The sequence below is a fragment of the Falco biarmicus genome, chromosome Z (genome assembly GCF_023638135.1).
Source record: "Falco biarmicus isolate bFalBia1 chromosome Z, bFalBia1.pri, whole genome shotgun sequence".
Lineage (NCBI taxonomy): Eukaryota > Metazoa > Chordata > Aves > Falconiformes > Falconidae > Falco > Falco biarmicus.
In genome coordinates, this window is record NC_079311.1 from 23,988,994 (window position 1) to 24,008,377 (window position 19,384).

General features: G+C 41.5%; 1 protein-coding gene across 2 annotated transcripts in view; it reads right to left on the bottom strand.

Annotated features, from left to right (window-relative positions):
• Positions 1–15,269, bottom strand: part of APC (APC regulator of WNT signaling pathway) — a 102,887-nt gene extending 87,618 nt beyond the window's left edge. For both annotated transcript variants that reach the window (XM_056323799.1, XM_056323798.1), the window contains exon 1: positions 14,880–15,269. The gene's annotated coding sequence lies outside the window, so the exon portion shown is untranslated. The remainder of the gene's footprint in view (positions 1–14,879) is intronic.
• Between the last annotated feature and the right edge of the window lie 4,115 nt (positions 15,270–19,384).

A 19,384-nucleotide genomic window follows, 5' to 3' on the forward strand; every position in this document is an offset into this window, starting at 1 on the left:
CTGTTACACAAGCCTCTAGACATTGGTGGCATACTAAAAATTTTTTTTCTTCCTCTTTCGGCACAATTTAGTGGGTTTACTGAGAGTTAAAAATCCACACCCTCATTTCAAAATATGGGGGTTTATTGTGTTGGTGGGGTGGGTGCTAGCAATTATGTTTTTCTTTGGGGGTTTTCAATGAATGGCATCTTCAAATCTTAATCTCTGCAACACTAGTGAGGTTGAAAAAAAGACTTTTTGCTTCCATTGGGGTGGGGGTTGTTTTTATAAAAATCTTAATAGTCAGTAAGGAACAAAAAAAATATCAAGTATAGGCTGCCTGGTCCAGTACTCAAGAGGCATGAATACTTTTTGAAATTGATATACCCACTCAGTAGAAAAGGAATGATACTCCTTTTTCATTTTTTGCATATTTTATTTTGCATTTGCCTAGAGATGCATATCCCAGATTGCATCTCTAGGCAAACTGCTTCCAGTACCAAACTCTACACTTGTAGCAACAGTACTCTATAATCCATACTTTCTGGAGTCACACAAAACTGGCCTTTGAGCCATCCTTTGTCCTGGAAATCAACATGCAAATCAAAGTAAAAAAACCTGCATCTGAGACAGCTACTACTGAAAATTTACCGCTACCCAAGTTACTTCTGGGAAGTACTGGGGAAATTTAATTGAAGAAAAGGGCTGACAGTCATTGCCAGAACAAATAAAGTATCAGTCAAGTAACAGAACAGAAAAATGTGCTTGAGTTTGTCAAAAACTGAGAAGCCAGGAGTGTTTTTAAATTCCTTTATCTAGACAGAATGTGTATTTGAGTGCCAGCTTCTCTTCTCCAGTTTGGATCCACGGCCACCAGCTACTCAACTTAAGACAATCAAAATACCTAAGTTGCATGCATCAAATCTTAGAACCTAATGATACAATTGTATTATTTACACCTAATTATATAAATGTATTAATTAAAGTGTACAGCATTGCAACTCTTTTGAAACACTCAGGTCAGGTACAGTTTTAAAAACTATCACTGAAACGAAAAATATGCTACAGATTACAGATACATTGTGCATCTATGCTTTCAATCCCTATAGACACGGGAAGGCAAAACTTTAAATAATCACAACTACATTTAGAAAAGTACTCCACTGTTAAGTGCACTAGAAGAACATTCTCCTTTTTTCTCCTAACACATAACCCCAATATTTAAATGAAAACATGTATTTCCAAAGTTCCCTAAGGCAAGTCGGCTAGAACACCAGCCTTAATTAGCTGAGATTTAAGGAAAACCATACTGGACACAGATCTTCCTTCTCAGAGTGAATTTGCATTTTATCGATCTATTATTCTTTCATAACTGTTTATATATTTAATGAAGTACCAAATCCCTTACCAGATTGTTTTAACATTAAAACTCAAACCATTCAAGTTTAAACTTGGCCAGGTACTGAGTGATCCTGAGTAAACTCTGGCAAACCTAAGACATTGTTGCTGCAGAAAGAAAGATTCCAAATAAAGTAGTCTTGCAGGCAAACTTAGTGACTGCAATTCAAGGTAAGCTGACATCCCAATAATTTTAAGCATTTCCTGTAATATTGAAGGGGTTAATTTTGCAAGCTGATTACCCCAGGTGACAAGAGAAAACACACAAATCTTCACAGTATTATTTGTCCTAACAAGGAAGAAACAATAGCAGAGAGCCCATGTCATTGGCAAAACCTCTTCTGTCGCATAACAGAAAAGTTCTTCTCCAGAAACACAACTGGTAGTAACTGAAATTTTCTTACTTAAGATTATGTATTGCTCCCCAATCTCACTTCTTTTTCCACTCTCCCCATATATTTTGCCCTATCTTGTGACCAGACATGTCTTAACTTGGAAATTTCACATATTTTTCACATTATGGCACTTACTCATCATGAGATAAAACATGTATATGACTAAAGCCAACTGGATGAGTGGCTTGACTGAGACTGTTCTGGTGTACCCAGATTTCACCCACCACATAGAAGAACACACATATGCTTCAGTCATGTGATACAGCATGGCCATTCCATAAAGTCCAAGCACTTCCATGAAAGACTGTATAGCATGACTTCACTGAAAACAAGTGAGCTACAAGAGCAGGGGCTTTCTAGCCTACACCTGGCTGATACTTTCCTGATTTTTTTTTATTTACTGTTTATTACCTTTCCTTTCCCAAAGACTAAATGTTGGCAAGTGCTAGTAGTGAACCTCATGAAAACCTTATTCCCCAGTTCAAATGCCTGGCAATGTTCTACACCAGAGACTATGAGCGGTGTAATTGCTTCAGTACAGGAATCATGTCTTTTTATGGAACTGAGGTTTGCCCAACACAAAGCAATTCTGATTACTTCCAGAGCTTCCAGAGACTCCTGCAATATAATTACGTAACAACTTGGGAAATGCAGAACAGAGGCAAGAATGATGAAAAGCACTATCCATCCATGTTTACAAATGGTGCAATAAACCTAAAAAGAACATGAACTGAATAAATAGACAATTCTCCTTCTAACAGCAAACTAGTTGCCAAACTGCCCACACAACAATTACTTGACTTTGTAAAGAACTCCACCACTTATAAGTCTCAAGTCAGAAAATTTTCAAGCAATAAACACTGAGCAAGTAACAAATCTGTTCATTCCTACACTACATATTCAGAGAAGTTTACTTTAAATGCATGAATATACAGAGAGCAAAAGTAAAACTTCACTACAGTAACGTCATTATGTTGAAGGTAGATGTTTTCCCATTATATTCTGAACAAGTTAAAATGTTCTAAAATACCTGAGACTTCCAAAATATAAAATAGTGAATTACAACCAGGCTTTGTTCTTAACAGCTAGTTTCAGGTCTTCCTTGCTGCATGCATACTAGGCTGTCACACAGACTCTTCAGTACTTTTTTATCATTCAAGGCACTATTTTGAGTGTCGGGAAAAAAAAGGACCTGGGCATCTTGCTCACAAGTAAAACTGAGAAAGAGAGACTTGGAACAGTATAAAGACAATCATGCACAGACAACTACTTTTTCATGCAAATAAAGCAATACACAAACCCACTGTTTTTAGAGGAATACAAGCTCTCTTTCTCCATTCAATCCATTCTCTTCGGCTTCTAGCACTTGAAACATTTTTTTGGAAAAAGCTTTAATAACCAAGTCTAGTTCTCAAGGTCTTAGCAATGACATTTAGACATTTAATTAGCAAGCCATCACTTGGACTGCCATCTAAATCTTTTGTCAGAGACCTAATTCCATGCCAATTCAAGCATCCCATTAGTCTTATATTAACTAACAAGAGGTCTCATAATATGCTGGCTACTTGATTGCACTGGCATGCATTAACAGAACAGTGGAGCGAGTCTAAGTGAATGCAAGGACATAAATTGACAGTGTACACATTAAACTAGCACGAATATTCTAAAGCAAAAATATAATAATCACTTTTCTGTATGAACTGGTACTCGGGCACATTCCGTGCTTCCTGGTAGCCTGGGTGCAATTATAATGACATCCAAGTTAAAAAAAAAATATTGTATGAAATTAAAACTGTTTCATTGATTCCAAACTGAGGCCTGAGCTTAAACCTTTCTGGAGCTCATTCTGAAACATATTTAGATACTTACACACAGGAATTAAGTATCATTATTATATGCTGGCATTTCTACTCCAAGTCATATTCAGTACACAGAATTTTAAAAACTGTCATGAGCATAAATAACAATACCTATAAACAAGCTACTTGGAACCAAAAAAGAAAAAACACATCAGCTAATGCTCTTTTTCAGCTTTTATTTCTAATTTAGATCTGCAGTTTCCACTGAAATAACAAAATACAAAATGTAGAAAAATGCTAGAGCAAATTGCAGGATTCTGTGGCTTTTTCTCCTGCTCCTGTGGGAACAGGAACTTCACAGAAGTTTGAGTCACTACTCCACTAGACCAGGCCAATATTAGAGTCCTGTACAATGAAGAGCTGTATTTGAACAATTCTGAACACCAGGGAACAAAATCCAATAGTCATTCTGCTGACATGGAGAGGAGGAGGATGACTGTTACAAAAAAAAGATTGAAGAAATAGATGTAAGAGTGAATTGGGAATAATTCAGAGTTGCGCTTAACCCTGGTATTGATAAAGTCTGTAAACAAAGTTTTGTTACATTATGTTATAATAGCAATACTTATTTATATGAATTACATATATTTATATAAATATAAAAAATCAACTTAAATTTGTGTTAAAAACCAACATGTGGAAGGAATATGGTCATATATTAGATTCTGCTAACCTCAGAATCTCATGTATCTCATCATTGCCTACTGACACTGTCGTCTCAGCAGTGATAGATGCCAATTATAGTGTCAAGGTTACTGCCACCAAAGCTTTTACTCCAAAATTGCTGACAAGGAGGCTTGCAATGCCAGAAGTTAAATAAGTAAATTCTAACATAATCAGCATTTTATTTCAGTTGCTCTAGATTCTGGTGTATAGGATCTTCTGACAGCCAATTTTACCCAAATTTCATTCACATCCAAGCCTTTAATGACTAATACAGAGTAATCAAAGAGACTTTATATGAGCCCTTGGATCACAAGTTCTATGGGAAACAACTTAGAAGAAGTAGACATCTCAAGTGTTGATCCTTCTGAGCAGAAGACACAAAAGTTGCAATCAATCTCAGTGAGACAAGGCAGCCATTTAAATGCAGAAATCTCATTATTCAAGGCATGTACAGTATTTCCTTCACGGAACATCTAATTCAAATATCTGAATCTTCCCTGCCTTCCCCTAAAAACAGAGCTGAATTCTAAATAAAAAAAACAAAACAACACAAAACCCAACAACACAAAAAAACCCCGAAACCCACCAAAAAATAAAACCCAAACAAAAACAGTTCTGAGTTCAGAAGAACTTCAGTCTTGTATTCCTTCTACTGTAATACAAGAACCACAGCTACTTAGCCCTTTATGACCTATGCTTTGCACATCAGAAGTATGAATTTTCTATGTGAACGCCTAAACATGGTGAAAAGAGACACTTCTTCTTTTGGGCAAGCATTATGGGCACTGGAAGGGCCCTAGCACAGGACTGACAAAATACAAGCTTCTCTTTCAGAACAGAAGCTGACTTCTGTCATCAAAATGAAGTGCCTACCTAACTATTTGAAGCTTTTACTGAATAGCAAAATGACAGGATGGCCAGCATTTTCACCAAAATAAGCTGGCTCCAACAAGATGCTGAAATTCAAACCAGGCACTAAATCAGCTACAGGAAAGGTGGTTTTTACTAAATATGCAAGAACAGTGTGAAGGTCGCCCACTTCCATAGGCCCTTAGACGGCATTAAGCAGACTTCTGTCTGTTATGTTTAATGTTTCAAAGCTTTTTTTGGAACTAGATGTCAACATCTAATTGGACGCAAGAGTTTACAAATGAAGGCACGCTAAATTGCTGGTCTTAAGAACAAGCTTATAGGATTCCAGAATTTAACTGTATTTATTTTTTACTGAATAGTAAAGACCAATGTGACCAATCATTGAGACCAATATGAGTACCAAAAGACTTTGCAACAAGAAAAAGTATTTTCAATACACTGCCAATATTAGGATGGTGTTCTGAAAACAACCACAGAAAAAAAAAGGATACTTCATCTGAGTAGCACAAACCAAGACAAACAGTTGCAGTATTATATTAAGATGTCAGCAACCTGAGACAAAGTGGAAGTTCTTTGCAAGACTGACATCTGAATTTAGATCTAGAAAGACTGCACTTCTATGACCTGCATCCAAAAAGAACAGCTGAGGAACATGCTACTTTTATTCAGACACTACACACCAAATACAACTTAGTAATATTATGAACTATGAATCGCTATTTTGCTCTATTTTCAAAAGGAACGTCCTGTGTTCAAAAGGAATATCAGCTTGATGAATCTTAGCCTATTCCAAAGGATTTTATACATACACAAACAATGGAGGTAAACTGTTGCTGACTGAAGTGACAACTTACACTGCTGCAGTTAAAAAAACAAAACTGTTTTGCACTAACATCCTCTTCTCAGATGGTTCAAGCCACCAAGGAATAGACTGCATTATTAAAATAAAACAAATTAGGCATTATTTTACTCCAGATTTTTTTAAAAATTTACATTTTAGATGTTTCAGTTATCAATGATAATTGAATGTTTCAACGTTTCCATTATCATTCAAATAAAAATAAAAGCTGCTGTCAGATCACACTATTAGAAGAAGTCTTGACCATTAAAGCATCTACTGGGATAAGAAGTAGCATGACTGCAACTTGTAGAACATGAACATAGCTGCTCAAATTCTTACACCACAGCCTTATGAAAAGCTTAACTCCTAGAGCTACTATATTCCAGGACAGTACTGTTACCATGTCTGAAATAACACTTCTAAAAAAAAATTAGGAACTGAAAGAGTTTAATATCCGAACTACTAAATTCCAATGCTGCTAAGCAGGCATCAACATGGTAAATCTATTTCCCATTATATCCTTCATATGCTTTCAAGCACATCCAAAGGTACATTAATATTAACTACACAGCAGGACTTCCTAGAATGTATGTTTAGCATGTAAGTAGTTTGTACATACGAGCTATGAAAAAAATTACCCTACTCCTTAAGACAGACCCCATACACATGTGAAAAGAGCCATTTCAATATGTAGTCTTCTTATAATAGCATATACTACTGCTTCTTAACAGACTTTGTAAGTTTAATCTTCCAGTCTATACCACAAGAAGTAACATTCTCCTGCCCTCCCCCCAAACAAAAGCTCTGAAACACAGGTCAATTTTAACTTGCTCTGCAGCACACTTCTTTGTTTCTCTTAATTACAACATGTAGATAACAACTACTCTTCTACGATCAACACATTCTCCAACATTCCCCAAACCCAAGCACAACTGGCCTGAAAAGCAACATTACTCCACAAGTTGGCAAATCAATCATTTCTGAACACAGAGATCAGCTGCAAGACACGGTAAGTAAGAACTTACACTGCAGTAACAGCTACCTGTAACAAACAGGAGAACCATCAACATAAAGACTGAATTGTAGAGAAGAAAAACAATCAAATCTATCCCAGCAGAGAAGGCCATGGATTTTTTATGAAGACTAGTCACGAAAAACTATTAATTGTAAAAAAATATAACAAGAAACACTCTTCACAGCAACAAGAATCTCTCTGCATACTACATGCCGTATTTATTTGTTTTTATTAACAACCCTCAATTTCCAGGAAATAATTCCAACACAAAGCTACATTACATGAAACTACTAGGTTGGACAAACTCCTTGTAATAACTCCAATATATTAACACTTTGTTCCTACTGTAGTCGACTATCTCAGTATTAGATCAAGCATGAAATTTAGTCAAAGTATGTAAGTATCTGTAACAAAAAAAAAAGAATTTGAAAAACAGAGGATGTTACAAATAGTTAACAAAAGCATGGCCTTGGGAGAAGGAATGGACACCATAAAAGTCAAGCTGGGGCATAACAAGGTAAGCTCCAGGAGAACCAAATGGTTAATAAGACCAAACAGAAAATTACTGGAATGGTGTGTGAACTTGCCTGATTAGCATACTAAAAGATCCAAACCAGCAAAGAAAGCCCCCTGCTAATAAATCCCCTCCCCACAAAACATGTTCAGTGTAAAGAAAGAATGCTGTACCTTTAAATGGAGACAAGGCTCATAATAACCTGTAAGAAGTAAGTGTGGCTAAAGGTAATTGTAAGAAGTTGTTCAAAGTGTACAAAATGTTATACTGTGTGATAAAGAGGCGTGCAAGCTTTGTGGATTTACAACCTAGCACCCATCTCTGCACTGACATGCAATAAATCTCACCTCTATGTGTGAAATTGGCTCTTTGCACACTGGGTAACGAACTCTGTAAGACAACAGTATAAGTAGCAACACAGATTCAGATCTGTTCTGCTACCTATTCCAGAATATAAAGTCTGTACCAAAGATTTTCACAGGATTTGTCCAAAAAAAAAATATTTTAGAAAGATGATCTGATGGGTAATACCTACTAAAGCTATAAGGATACATTAAATATTACAGTACTTTTCATTTTCCCCACATTTCAACCTCATTTATAGTTTACGTAAAAACAGTCTCTACCATATTTTTATTCACACTAATACTTACCTTTCCATATTGCCAAAAATCAGTTAAGAAATGCACTCCCGTATAACAAAAAAACCCCTACAAAACCAAACCCAAACCCCAAACAAAACCTATGAGGAGATAAACCAAAATAAGGATCAGGAATCCACCTCGGCACATACAGTGACATCTATAAGTCCTATTTTGACATACTCATTCAGGCATTCAAATAATATTATTAGAATCATAGAATAGTTTAGGTTGGAAAAGACTTTTAAGATCATGGACTCCAACCGTAAACCTAGCACTGCCAAGTCCAACACCAAACCATGTCCCTAAGTGCCACATCTACATCTCTTTTGTTCTGGTTTCAGCTGGGATAGAGTTACTTTTCTTCTTAGTAGCTGATGCAGTGCTGTGTTTTGGCTCTGATGTGAGAGCAATGTTGGTAGGACACTGATGTTTTTAGTTGTTGCTGGGTGATGTTTATACTAAATCAAGGACTTTTCAGCCCTGCCAGCCAGAGGGCTGGGGGTGCACTGAGAGGGGACACAGCCGGGACAGCTGACCTGAACTACCCCAAGGGATATTCCATACCATGGTACGTCATACTGAATCTATAGGCTGGGGGAAGAAGGGAGGGGGCGACATTTGGCATTATAGCGTTTGTCTTCCCGAGTAACTGTGACACGTTACTTGGGAAGCGTACTCAGAAAATGGAGCCCTGCTTTCCTGGGGATGGCCGAACACCTGCTTGCCCATGGGAAGTAGTGAATTAATTCCTTGGTTTACTTGTGTGTGTGGCTTTTGCTTTACCCATTAAATTGTTCTTATCTCAACCCTCAAGTTTTACATTCCTTTCAGATTCTTCTCCCCATCCCAATGGGTGAGAAGGAGTGAGCAAGCGGCTGTGTGGGGCTCTGTTGCTGTCCAGGGTTAAACCACGACACCTTTTAAACACTTCCAGGCATGTCAACTCAACCACTTCCCTGGGTAGCCTGTTCCAATGCTTGGCCATCCTTACAGCAAAAAAGTTTTTCCTAATAACCAATCTAAACCTTCCCTGGCGCAAGTAGAAGACATTTCCTTTTGTCCCGTCACTTGTTACTTGGGACAAGACACTGAAACCCACCTCACTACAACCTCCTTACAGGGAGGTATAAAGAGTGATAAGGTCCCCCCTCAGCCTCCTTTTCTCCAGGCTAAACACCCCCAGTCCCCTCAGCTGCTCCTCATCAGCCCTGTGCCCCAGCCCCTTCCCCAGCCCCGCTGCCCGTCTCTGGACACGCTCCAGCACCACAATGTCCCCCTTGCAGTGAGGGGCCCAGACCTGAACACAGGGTTCGAGGGGCGGCCTCAGCAGTGCCCAGGGCAGGGGGACGGTCACTGCCCTGGTCCTGCTGGCCACACTGCTGGGGACACAGGCCAGGGTGCTGCTGGCCGCCTGGGCCCCCTGGGCACACTGCTGGCTCCTGCCCAGCCGGCCGTCACCCAGCACCCCCAGGCCCTTTCCCACCAGGCCCTTTCCAGCCGCTCTGCCCCAGCCTGTAGCGCTGCGTGGGGCTGGTGTGACCCAAGGGCAGGACCCGGCACTGAGCCCTGCTGAACCTCACACAACTGGCCTGGGCCCATCGCTCCAGCCTGCCCAGGTCCCTCTGCAGAGCCTCCTGCCCTCAGGCAGGTCAGCACTCCCCCGCACCTTGGTGTCATCTGCACACTCACTGAAGGTGCACTGGATGCCCTTGTCCAGACCATCAATAAAGATATTAAACAGGACTGAACCCAATACTGAGCCCTGGGGAACACCACTTTTGACCGGCCACCAGCTGGATGTAACTCCATTCACCACCACTATCTGGGCTCAGCCATCCAACCAGTTTTCTACCCAGCAATCACTGCACCCATCCAGGTGATGAGCGGCCAGTTTCTGCAGAAGAATGTTGTGGGAGACAGTGTCAAAGGTTTTACTAAAGTCTAGGCAGATAACATCCACAGCCTTTCCCTCATCCACTAAGCAGTTCACGTTGACGTAGAAGGAGATCAGCTTAGTTAAGCTGGGCCTGCCTTTCATAAACCCTTGTCGGTTGGGCCTGATCCCCAGGTTGTCCTGCATGTGGCAAGAGATGGTGCTCAGGATGATCTGCTCCATAACCTTCCCCAGCACTGAGGTCAGGCTGACAGGCCTGAGTCAGAAGTCACCCCACTACCTAAACAGGGAGTTTGCAATCCAAACACAAACTCTGGTAGAGCCTGTAATAAAAGAAGCCAGAGGAGGCTTGATGGAAACACTTCCCATTGATCAACTGAATTTCATTTTAAAGCATGTAAAAAGAAGTGGAAACCTTACTCCAAGCAGCAAAGCACAACCAAGTCATAAAACTCAATATATGACTCAATTAGCTTAAAGTGAAAGCAGAATGAGACAAAGCAGGCATGTTTGAGTAATAGAACTAAATTTCTGTATATTTTTTTTTAATTGGCATCTTTAACACTATTATATAAGAAATATTATTGCTTAGTTCTAAAAAGATTCTTAGCTGAAGTCCTTTACATGGAAGAATAGCAGCAAAGTGGAATCTCCATAGCAAGGGTTTGAGAGGAGAAACACTCATGTGATCCTGAGAACCCTTTTCCACTAATAAAGGGAGAGCCAAGTCACACAATTTATGCTTTCATGATTTCTTTGCACTCTTGTCACACAACAATGAGAAGTCCTAGTTTCCTTCCAGTTCCTTCCACATGCCAGTTACTACAAAAAGGCCCATCTACTAACAGCCAAATTCAGTCTTGTGAAGCTCAGCACCTTTTAGAAGCTATTTAAAGCAACCAGCACTCTTACCATTAACTGTAGAAATAAGAAAGATTCTTATTTGATTTCTAGAAAAATACAAAATTTTCATGCATAGATTAAAATCCCGAGTGAAAAGTGATGCCTTACTGTGTCACCACAGTTCTATTACAGAAGTTAATCTCTTCAAAATAAGAAGAATTTATGCTTTTGTGAAATAGTATAGTGATGCCTCTCTTAATACTGCAGTATTTTTTAACTATAAAGTCTACATGAGTAAGATCTCTTCCTCCATTAAAGAGTAATATTCTATCAATTTGTGGTTAAAATGCACCCTGAATAATAACTACTTATGAAAGGCACCTCAAAATGCTACTGATCTTCAAAGTCTTAGTTTATGATTTCCACAGAGAAATCCAACTACTTGTACTCTAATACAACTATATTTACTAATTCAAAAGATACTCTGGTCTACTGACTTTTATTTCTCACTTTCTGAAAATCCACATGGAAGTAATAGCAAATTTAATTCTCTCTGATCTCAAAAAGTGTTCGTATGTTTAAAATTTCTTGTTTCCACTAGTCATGACTAACATTGAAGCAATCATCCTCTAATAAAGACATATTAACATACTCATGGAACTCAAATCTTTGGTAGTCAATTCAAATGAGCACATACTAGCCTTGTGACCATGACCAGCAAGCTATATCAGAGGTACTGTTACAGTATCATGTGGAAATAAAACCAAAAAAGTATTATTCTTTTTAACCTTTTTGATAACTACCTACCTCCCATAACCTTCAGTGAAACCTACCATCTCTGCTGAATACAGATCCCCAACATTTTGTGCAAGTGCTTGCTGCCTAGTAGCTTTATTGTCCAGCAGCAACCACTGCAACAAGATGCAAACTTTCAACTAGAACTGAATAGCAGTCACCCAATAATCCAAGCTCTACAACAGCACAACATAACTTGCTGTTGAAATCACTATTACAGGTTATCTTAACACTGTTTTAACAAAGTCATACTTATAATTCAAGCTAATTAGGATCAAAATCCCAATAGTGTGAGGCTACTAAATATAAAAAATAATAGAAGCTGGGTATGTGAATCTGGAGGAGTCAAAGCTAAGACTACAGTAAAAGCAGTTTTGCTCTGCTAATACTGGTAACAAATGGATGATGAAAGTAGTATGAACTTGAACAGCAAACAACTAGAAGATCCATTTAAAGATCAGTTACAACTACTTCCCAGCTGAGAATACTAAATACATTCATTTAGTACAGTCATACTGCATTTTTAAACATATAACGGAGACATCACTGAAAGCTAAGCTCGTAATACAATCTTGATACTTTTTTTCTTTTAACACTCACAATATTGATACTCTTACTAAAACATGAAAAGTTAGCAGTGCATGTTGTATTCAGCAAACTGGTAAACTACATAATTTCAGTCCATTAAATCACTGCTTATTCTGTCACTGTCCTATGAGTTACTAAAAATCATACTGTGAAAACATAGTAACTCAATACAAAGAAAAGAAAAAGATGCATTGCTTTCTACTTTCCCAATTAAACTGCGGCAACTCAAAGGAGAATACATATGGCACCAAAAAAAAAAAAAGTCTCTCACTGAGTTTCAGTTGGTGTGAGAGAAGATCACTTCTAATGGATTGCTACTATAGAATGCTATGAAACAATTTCTACAGGATAGTTTGAAGGTGCAAACAAGATGCACACTATCCTAAATCACCACTATGCTTTCACTTGCCACTCACAATATTTCAGAACATCTTGCTACCATAAAATATTTCCAAAAGCATATACCTGTGTGAATAATTCTGTTTGTTGTTACTGAGCTGCTTGAAGCAAACAAAAGCTAACTACTATAAACCAATCCAAACTATTTTGCTTTTACTCAAATAAAGAACATTCAGTCTAGTCAAAACACAGTTAGCTAAATCAAAATCTTTTTTCTTGATCACTACAGAGTTAAAGAGGTTTATTGTTAACTGTGCTATTTAGTTTTAAACACAATCATGGACAGATATAACTTCCTTGCTCTAAACATTATCTACATATGAGAAGATTCTAGAAATAATCTATTAGTCTTTACTGAAAATACATATATACACACAATTTTTTCTTGAAAGCATACAAAAGGTACTGTAAATACAAGATGCAGGTATTCATCGGGGGTTTACAAACTCTGCATACAGCGACACAGCACATCATTGACGGTATTCACTGTACATTCTAAAGAAGCTGTAGTTGTGATGTTAGTGACTTGATGAGCATTTTGTGCAACAGGTGCCTAGGTATCAAAACTTGACATAGTTAGGCATGGATTTAATTTCATGGAAGTGAGACACATGGTAAACCACATTCTTATGCTCAACAGTGTTTCTGACTGCACTGCTTAGGAATAAAAATATACTGATCAACTATATCACCTATTTAGATTTCCACACTTTGGAGGTTTACAATTTTCTTTTGTTTTGAAAGCTAAAGCATCCAAGGACAGCAAGTACTTGCAAGGTCTTTCTCACTGGGCAGAACTATTCTATGAATAGTCTTCACTATAACTAAAGGAAAAAAAAAACGTATCAAGGAAGTTGAAGCTGAGGGGTAACACTTATCTCACGCTATTCACTTTAAGGCCAGTATTTCTTGAGTGCTTAAGATTGGATGAACCCATTCGGCACACAATTTTTTTAAAACCCATTTTAAAAACATAAAATTACAGCACCTGAATAGGAAAAAGGTTCAGTTTCTCTGCATTTCAATTAGTGACCTGATCTTACTTAACTCTTGCCATAACCATAACTTACCAAAATGTTAGCAGTACTCCTGAAGCAAAGCTTTCAAATCTATGCTTCCCCACTGGTACATAGAAAAATCTCCTCTTCTTCAATCAGTGGTTGGTAGAAGCAAGTACATGAAATAGATTCTGTAGAACCTTATTTCATTTTTCAGAAACTTAAAGCTTTCTATGACAGCTTTACCAAAAGGCTTGTCTTCCTAGTTTTACAGGTCACTACCATCATGTTGTTTGTAGTTACTATGAGGGGAGGTGTGAGGCAACAAGTCAGTTATATAGTATACTTATATCTTCACTTCTCCATTGTTTTGCAGTTACACAATGAAGCTGTAATTTACAGAAACCTGAACTACTTTACATTCAATCACTTCTGAAGCTACGAATGGCCACTGAGGCTAGAGCAACTTCAGAAACTGAGGCTGCAGTCACAGACGCCTGTACAGATCCACCCCTCATTGCAACAGGTCAGAGGGGACACTAACAAAAGAAATAAGCCCTGATAATACAGAGTCTTTTAACTTAAAGACTCATCTAAGAGTCAGAGGAAAATTTTTGCAGGTCAAGAACTTTAAACATGTTTCCACAGAAGACAGCTGCTGAGCTTTTCCTAAGACCTAGTGCTGGGCCTTGACCCTATTGCCTTCCTGCTCCAGTGGTGTTTCAGCTATCGAACATCTGAACACTTCCAAGCAGATTCTGAAGAACAAAACGACTAAATGAAACCAAATCGCATTATACTACCCCAAAAAAACCAAACCAAAAGCAAACAAAAAAAAACCCAACACCCACCCCCCCCAAAAAAAAAAAAAAAAAGAAGCAAGCCACTACTGGCTCTGAGTAACACCCACTAGATCAGGCTCCACTCGCGTGGGGGGAGCACCCACGGGGCGCGGCCCGTCCCGGCGCGGCGGCCCCCGCAGTGCTGCAAGGCGGCCGGGCTGCAAGGCGGCCGGGCCGCCGGGGCCCAGGGCGGGCGCCCTCAGGCAGAAGCGCACACACGCCTGACACAGACGGGTACCCGGTTCAGCCCCGCCCGCGGCCGCCGCCAGCAGGTGCTGCCCGAGAAGGTGAAGGCGACGGGCCCGGTGAACCGCGCAGGGGCCGACGGGCACTCACCTCTCCGCCTTCCCCTCCGCGCCCGGCAGCGCCGCCGCGGCTTCTCGACGCCTCTTGCCGCTGCCGCCACCGGCGCGGACCCGCCGAGCCTAGAGCTGCGCCTCCTCCCCGGGGCGGCGCGAATGGGCAGCCGGCGGGCGCGCATACAGGGACAACTGCTCACCCTCCTCACCGGCGAGGGCCGGTCCCTGCCCCGTCTGCCCAGCTCCTCATCCCCGCGGCGGGCTCCGCGGCAGCCCTGGCCTCCTCCCCAGCTCCTGCGCGGGCCCAGCCCCCGCCCGGCGGCCGCTTCCCTCAGGCGCGGCACCGGGACCCTCTCCCCGCCGGCGCAGCTCCGCGGCCAGCCCCCTCACTCTCCTCCCCGGTCTGATCTCTCCGCCGCCATCTTGTCTGAGGGGAAAGCCGAGGGCGCAGGCGCAGCCCAAGGAGTCCCGGCCGCAGCGGCGGCGGCGCGCATGCGCGCGGGCGGGACCCCACCCCCACCCCTCCCTGTGGCGCACACCTGCTGCGGGCCGGGCTGCGGGGGGCGGCGGCCCCCACCGGCCACCCGCTACCGTAGCAGCCGCCTGCCGCCTCCGAGGCCTCGGCTGCGGCGCCGGTGCCTTTTCCTCGCACGGAGGCCTGGGTGGCTGTGTTGTGCAGGCAGCGCAAAGTCGCCGGGCGGCGAGAGCCCGAAGCAGCGCTGGGGTGGCTGCAGCCCGACGGAGGTCCTTTGTGAGGGGTGGCCCGGCTGGGCGGCGGAGGGTAGCAGGCTGTCGGGTGTCAGAGGGACGGGCTAGAAACGCCGCTCGCCCTGGCAGAAAGGCCTGTGTGCGCCCGTGCAGCCAGGTGTGGAAGCTGAGGGAAAGCTGGGATGTATCCTCTTCCTCCCTGTGTTTACTGAGGCCTTCGCCCAGCAGGCAGGCAGGCAGCTTCGCTTCACAGAAGATTTGTTCTTCCTGGCGAGGCCACCCTTGTCCATGCCCTCTGTCCGTTTGTGGTAAAGCAAGAGAGGTCAGTCTCCCCGGCCCACCTCCCCAGGCTGGCCCGGCCTGCCCTGGGCTGGCTCCCAGGTGTAAGGGTGGGTTGTACACAACAACCTACAGTAGTTCTGCAGTTTGACAGCCAAGGTCCCTTGTCAGTTCTGGCTGAAGGTCACTGGGTTCAGGTGATTTTCTCCACTTCCAGGTGACAGGCTTGTACCCTGTATTACCAATTCAGGCTTGTATTTCCTATGAAGTTACTTCAAGTTGACATAGTTCCTCCCTAGTATAAAGCAGATGTGGAGTTGTGAATCCCCAGCACCCCCAATTGCAATCTAGGGCAGACAGCTTGAGTTTCTCTGTGCTAGCTTTGCCATCTGTCACTCTTCTGCCTTTTAGACTTGTCATTATTCAACCTCACCAGTTTTGTAACTACCTTCTTTCTTCTAATGTATGTAAAGACCTTTTTACTACCAGTTTGAGAATCCTTTGCAAGTGGATTTTTTCAAATTTCTTCAAATTCTTTTTTAGACCTCTTCATTTTCTGCTTGGATTTGACCTGCATTGTTTTCCAGCTTTCTGTTCTCCTCATTTGGGCCTAGACAAGTCCTGCCCCCTTGTTAGTATCAAAGGAATTGTCTTGCCAAGCCCTCTCCGCTCTGACAAATCATGCTAGAGTCTGTCACAAGCTGCTGTCAAACTGCAAGTGTTTGTGTGTTAAACAGATATTTAGGGAGTCTGGTACATACTGATAAATAGCTGAATGTGCATTTTGTGTATTGATATTGTTTGTACTGCTTATTTTAGTAATTTGAATATAATTTTAAGTTGTGATTTCTGTCATTGCTTTGTCCTGATAATCCCCTGCTCCATTTCAAGGGCCATAAAATTGTATCCTACAAACTGTAATCATGAATAGCTAAATACAAGCTGATACGAGTTTAACCAATATAATGAAAATGGGTGTAGTGAACTAATATTAGCTGTTCCAAATGGTTTATTTTTACACAGTCATGTTATGTATGACACTGATTGTGGCTTTTTGAAAGAAAATAGTTCCTGGTAATATTTTTGTAAATTCAATCACCTTTAGTTTCCCTGGCATAATGCCTAAAAGCTGAAAGATGACCATCATAATAATTTAATATTCTAAGGCATTTGGGTTAGATCATGTCCAACTCTGTGGCAGTCTAAATAAAAACAATTTTAAATGTCTGTGGTACACACAGTAACCTTCCTCTTCACAAAAAGAGAGGAACCTCCAAAATTTCTTGAATCCAATTTGTAAGAGTTTGTCTTCAAATATATTTCCTCCTGACTAACCTAGTGGCCTTCTAGGGTAGAGTAACTGCATCAGTGGACAAAAGGACAGCTAGAGATCTCATCTTCCTGGACTTCTGTGGGGCCTTTGGTACAGTTCCCCACATCACTGTTACCTCTAAATTGGAGAGATTTGGGGTTGATGGATGGACTGTTTGACGGAGATGGAACTGACTGGATGGCAGTGTCCACAGAGTAACAGTCAATGGCTTGGTGTCAAGAGTGTAAACAAGTAACGAGTGGTATCCCTCAAGGATCTATACTGGGACTAATACAGTTTAATACCTTCATCAATGAAATAGACAGTGAGGTTGAGTGCACTCTCAGCAAGTGTGCAGATGACACCAGTACAGTTGATACTCTAGAGGGAAGGGGTGCCATCCAGACGGACCTTGACAGGGTTGAGGAGTGGGCCCATGCATACCTCATGAGGTTCAACAAGGCTGGGTGCAAGGTCCTGCACCTGGGTCAGGGCATTCCCCACTCTCACTAAGGACCAGGGGTCGAATGGTTTGAGAGCAGAGGACTTGGGGAACCTGGCAGATGAAAAATTGGACATGAGCTGGTGATATGTTCTTGCAACCCAGAAAGCTGCTCATATCCTGGGCTGCATAGAAAGAAGGGTGGCCAGCAAGGCGAGGGAGGGCATCCTCCCCCTTTACTCTGCTCTGGTAAGACCTGACCTGGAGTACTGGGTCCAGCTCTGGGGCCCCAGCACAAGATGTGGACCTGTTAGAGCTAGTCCAGAGGAGGACCACAAAAATGAGCAAAGTGCTGGAGCACCTCTCCTATGACAAAAGGCTAAGAGACTTGGGATTGTTCAGCATGGAGAAGAGATGGTTCTGGGGAGACCTTACTGCAGCCCTCCAGTATAGAAAGGGTGCTTGCTTCTAGTAAAGATGTAGAGAGACCTTTTACCAAGGCTTGTAGTGACAGGACAAGGGCAATGGTTTTAACCTGAAAGAGAGTAGCTTTAGATTGGATATAAGGAAGGTATTTTTTATGATGAGGGTTGTAAGACCCTGCAACAGGCTGCCCAGAGAAGCTGAGGATGCCCCACCTCAGATGTGTTCAAGATCAGGTTGGATGGGCCTTTCAGCACCTGGATCTACTAAAAGATGCCCATGGCAGAGGATTTGTTTAAAGGTCTTTTTCAACCCCAACTATTCTGTGATTCTGATTCATTTGTGTGTCAGGTAAAGAGTCGTAACAATAAAAGCAACTAATGCTGAAAGTATTAATTCATCTTACAGTGCAACTCATTCAAGAAGACTGAAAACAGAAGAAGGATATGAGATAGTGTCTTTTTGAAATATGTTTTCTTATTCAGTATTTCCTAAAGCATCTCTGTTGAAGAAATCATAAACAAGCCAAATCGAAACAACCTGAAGAAAATGAAACAGCAGTAGTCATATACCATTCCCAGTCCATTGGTTCCTTGAGGTAATAAAGTGAACATATGCTTTTGACTACGAGCTGCACTTTCATGCTGAAGTGCTGCAATCAGGAGTATGTCCACAGGAAAAATGTAGGGAGAGTATCTGCCCTAGAAGTATGAGCCTCGCCAGCTCAGAGGTATGCTGAGAGCATTTCAAGCAGCAGCTGCAGTGCTTTTTTGCAGCTATAGCTCCTCCCTGGCCCCTGTGGCTGAACACCTGCTGCACTGCTAGCAAAGAAAGAAACTTCGGCTTGTACATTGTCTGCCTCCATGAAAGGGAGAGCAACTCACTGTATCAGACTCTAGAGCTAATCTGCCTTCTATAGGATAAGGAGATAGAAGAGAGGTAGAAAAACAATAACTAGTTATGATTCTCAAGAGACCTGGCTGTAGCTGCTCTGAATTGTGGCCTAAGGAAGCATATGCTATTAGAAATCTGTAGGAATTTGCCCAGGCTATGACCTCTTCTTTCCCTCCCATTGCGCCTTGTGCTGCTGCAACTACCTATTCTGGAAGGAAACACAGGATTTGCCTGTGCGCCTGCTGGGAGGTTCCCTAATAAGGGTGAATGATATATCATGATGGCATAAAAGTAGCTGACCAGAATATATTTCTTAACAGGCTTTGAAATAATCTGCTTTTTATGTCTTTTCAGCCTGCTGGCCATTCATTTATCTGAAGATTATTACTATTTAGTTTAGTTTTTCAGAGCACATTCAGATGATGATCAGACAGGTGTTCCATTGCACTGACACATGTACACAAGGCAATTTCTGCCCTCAATC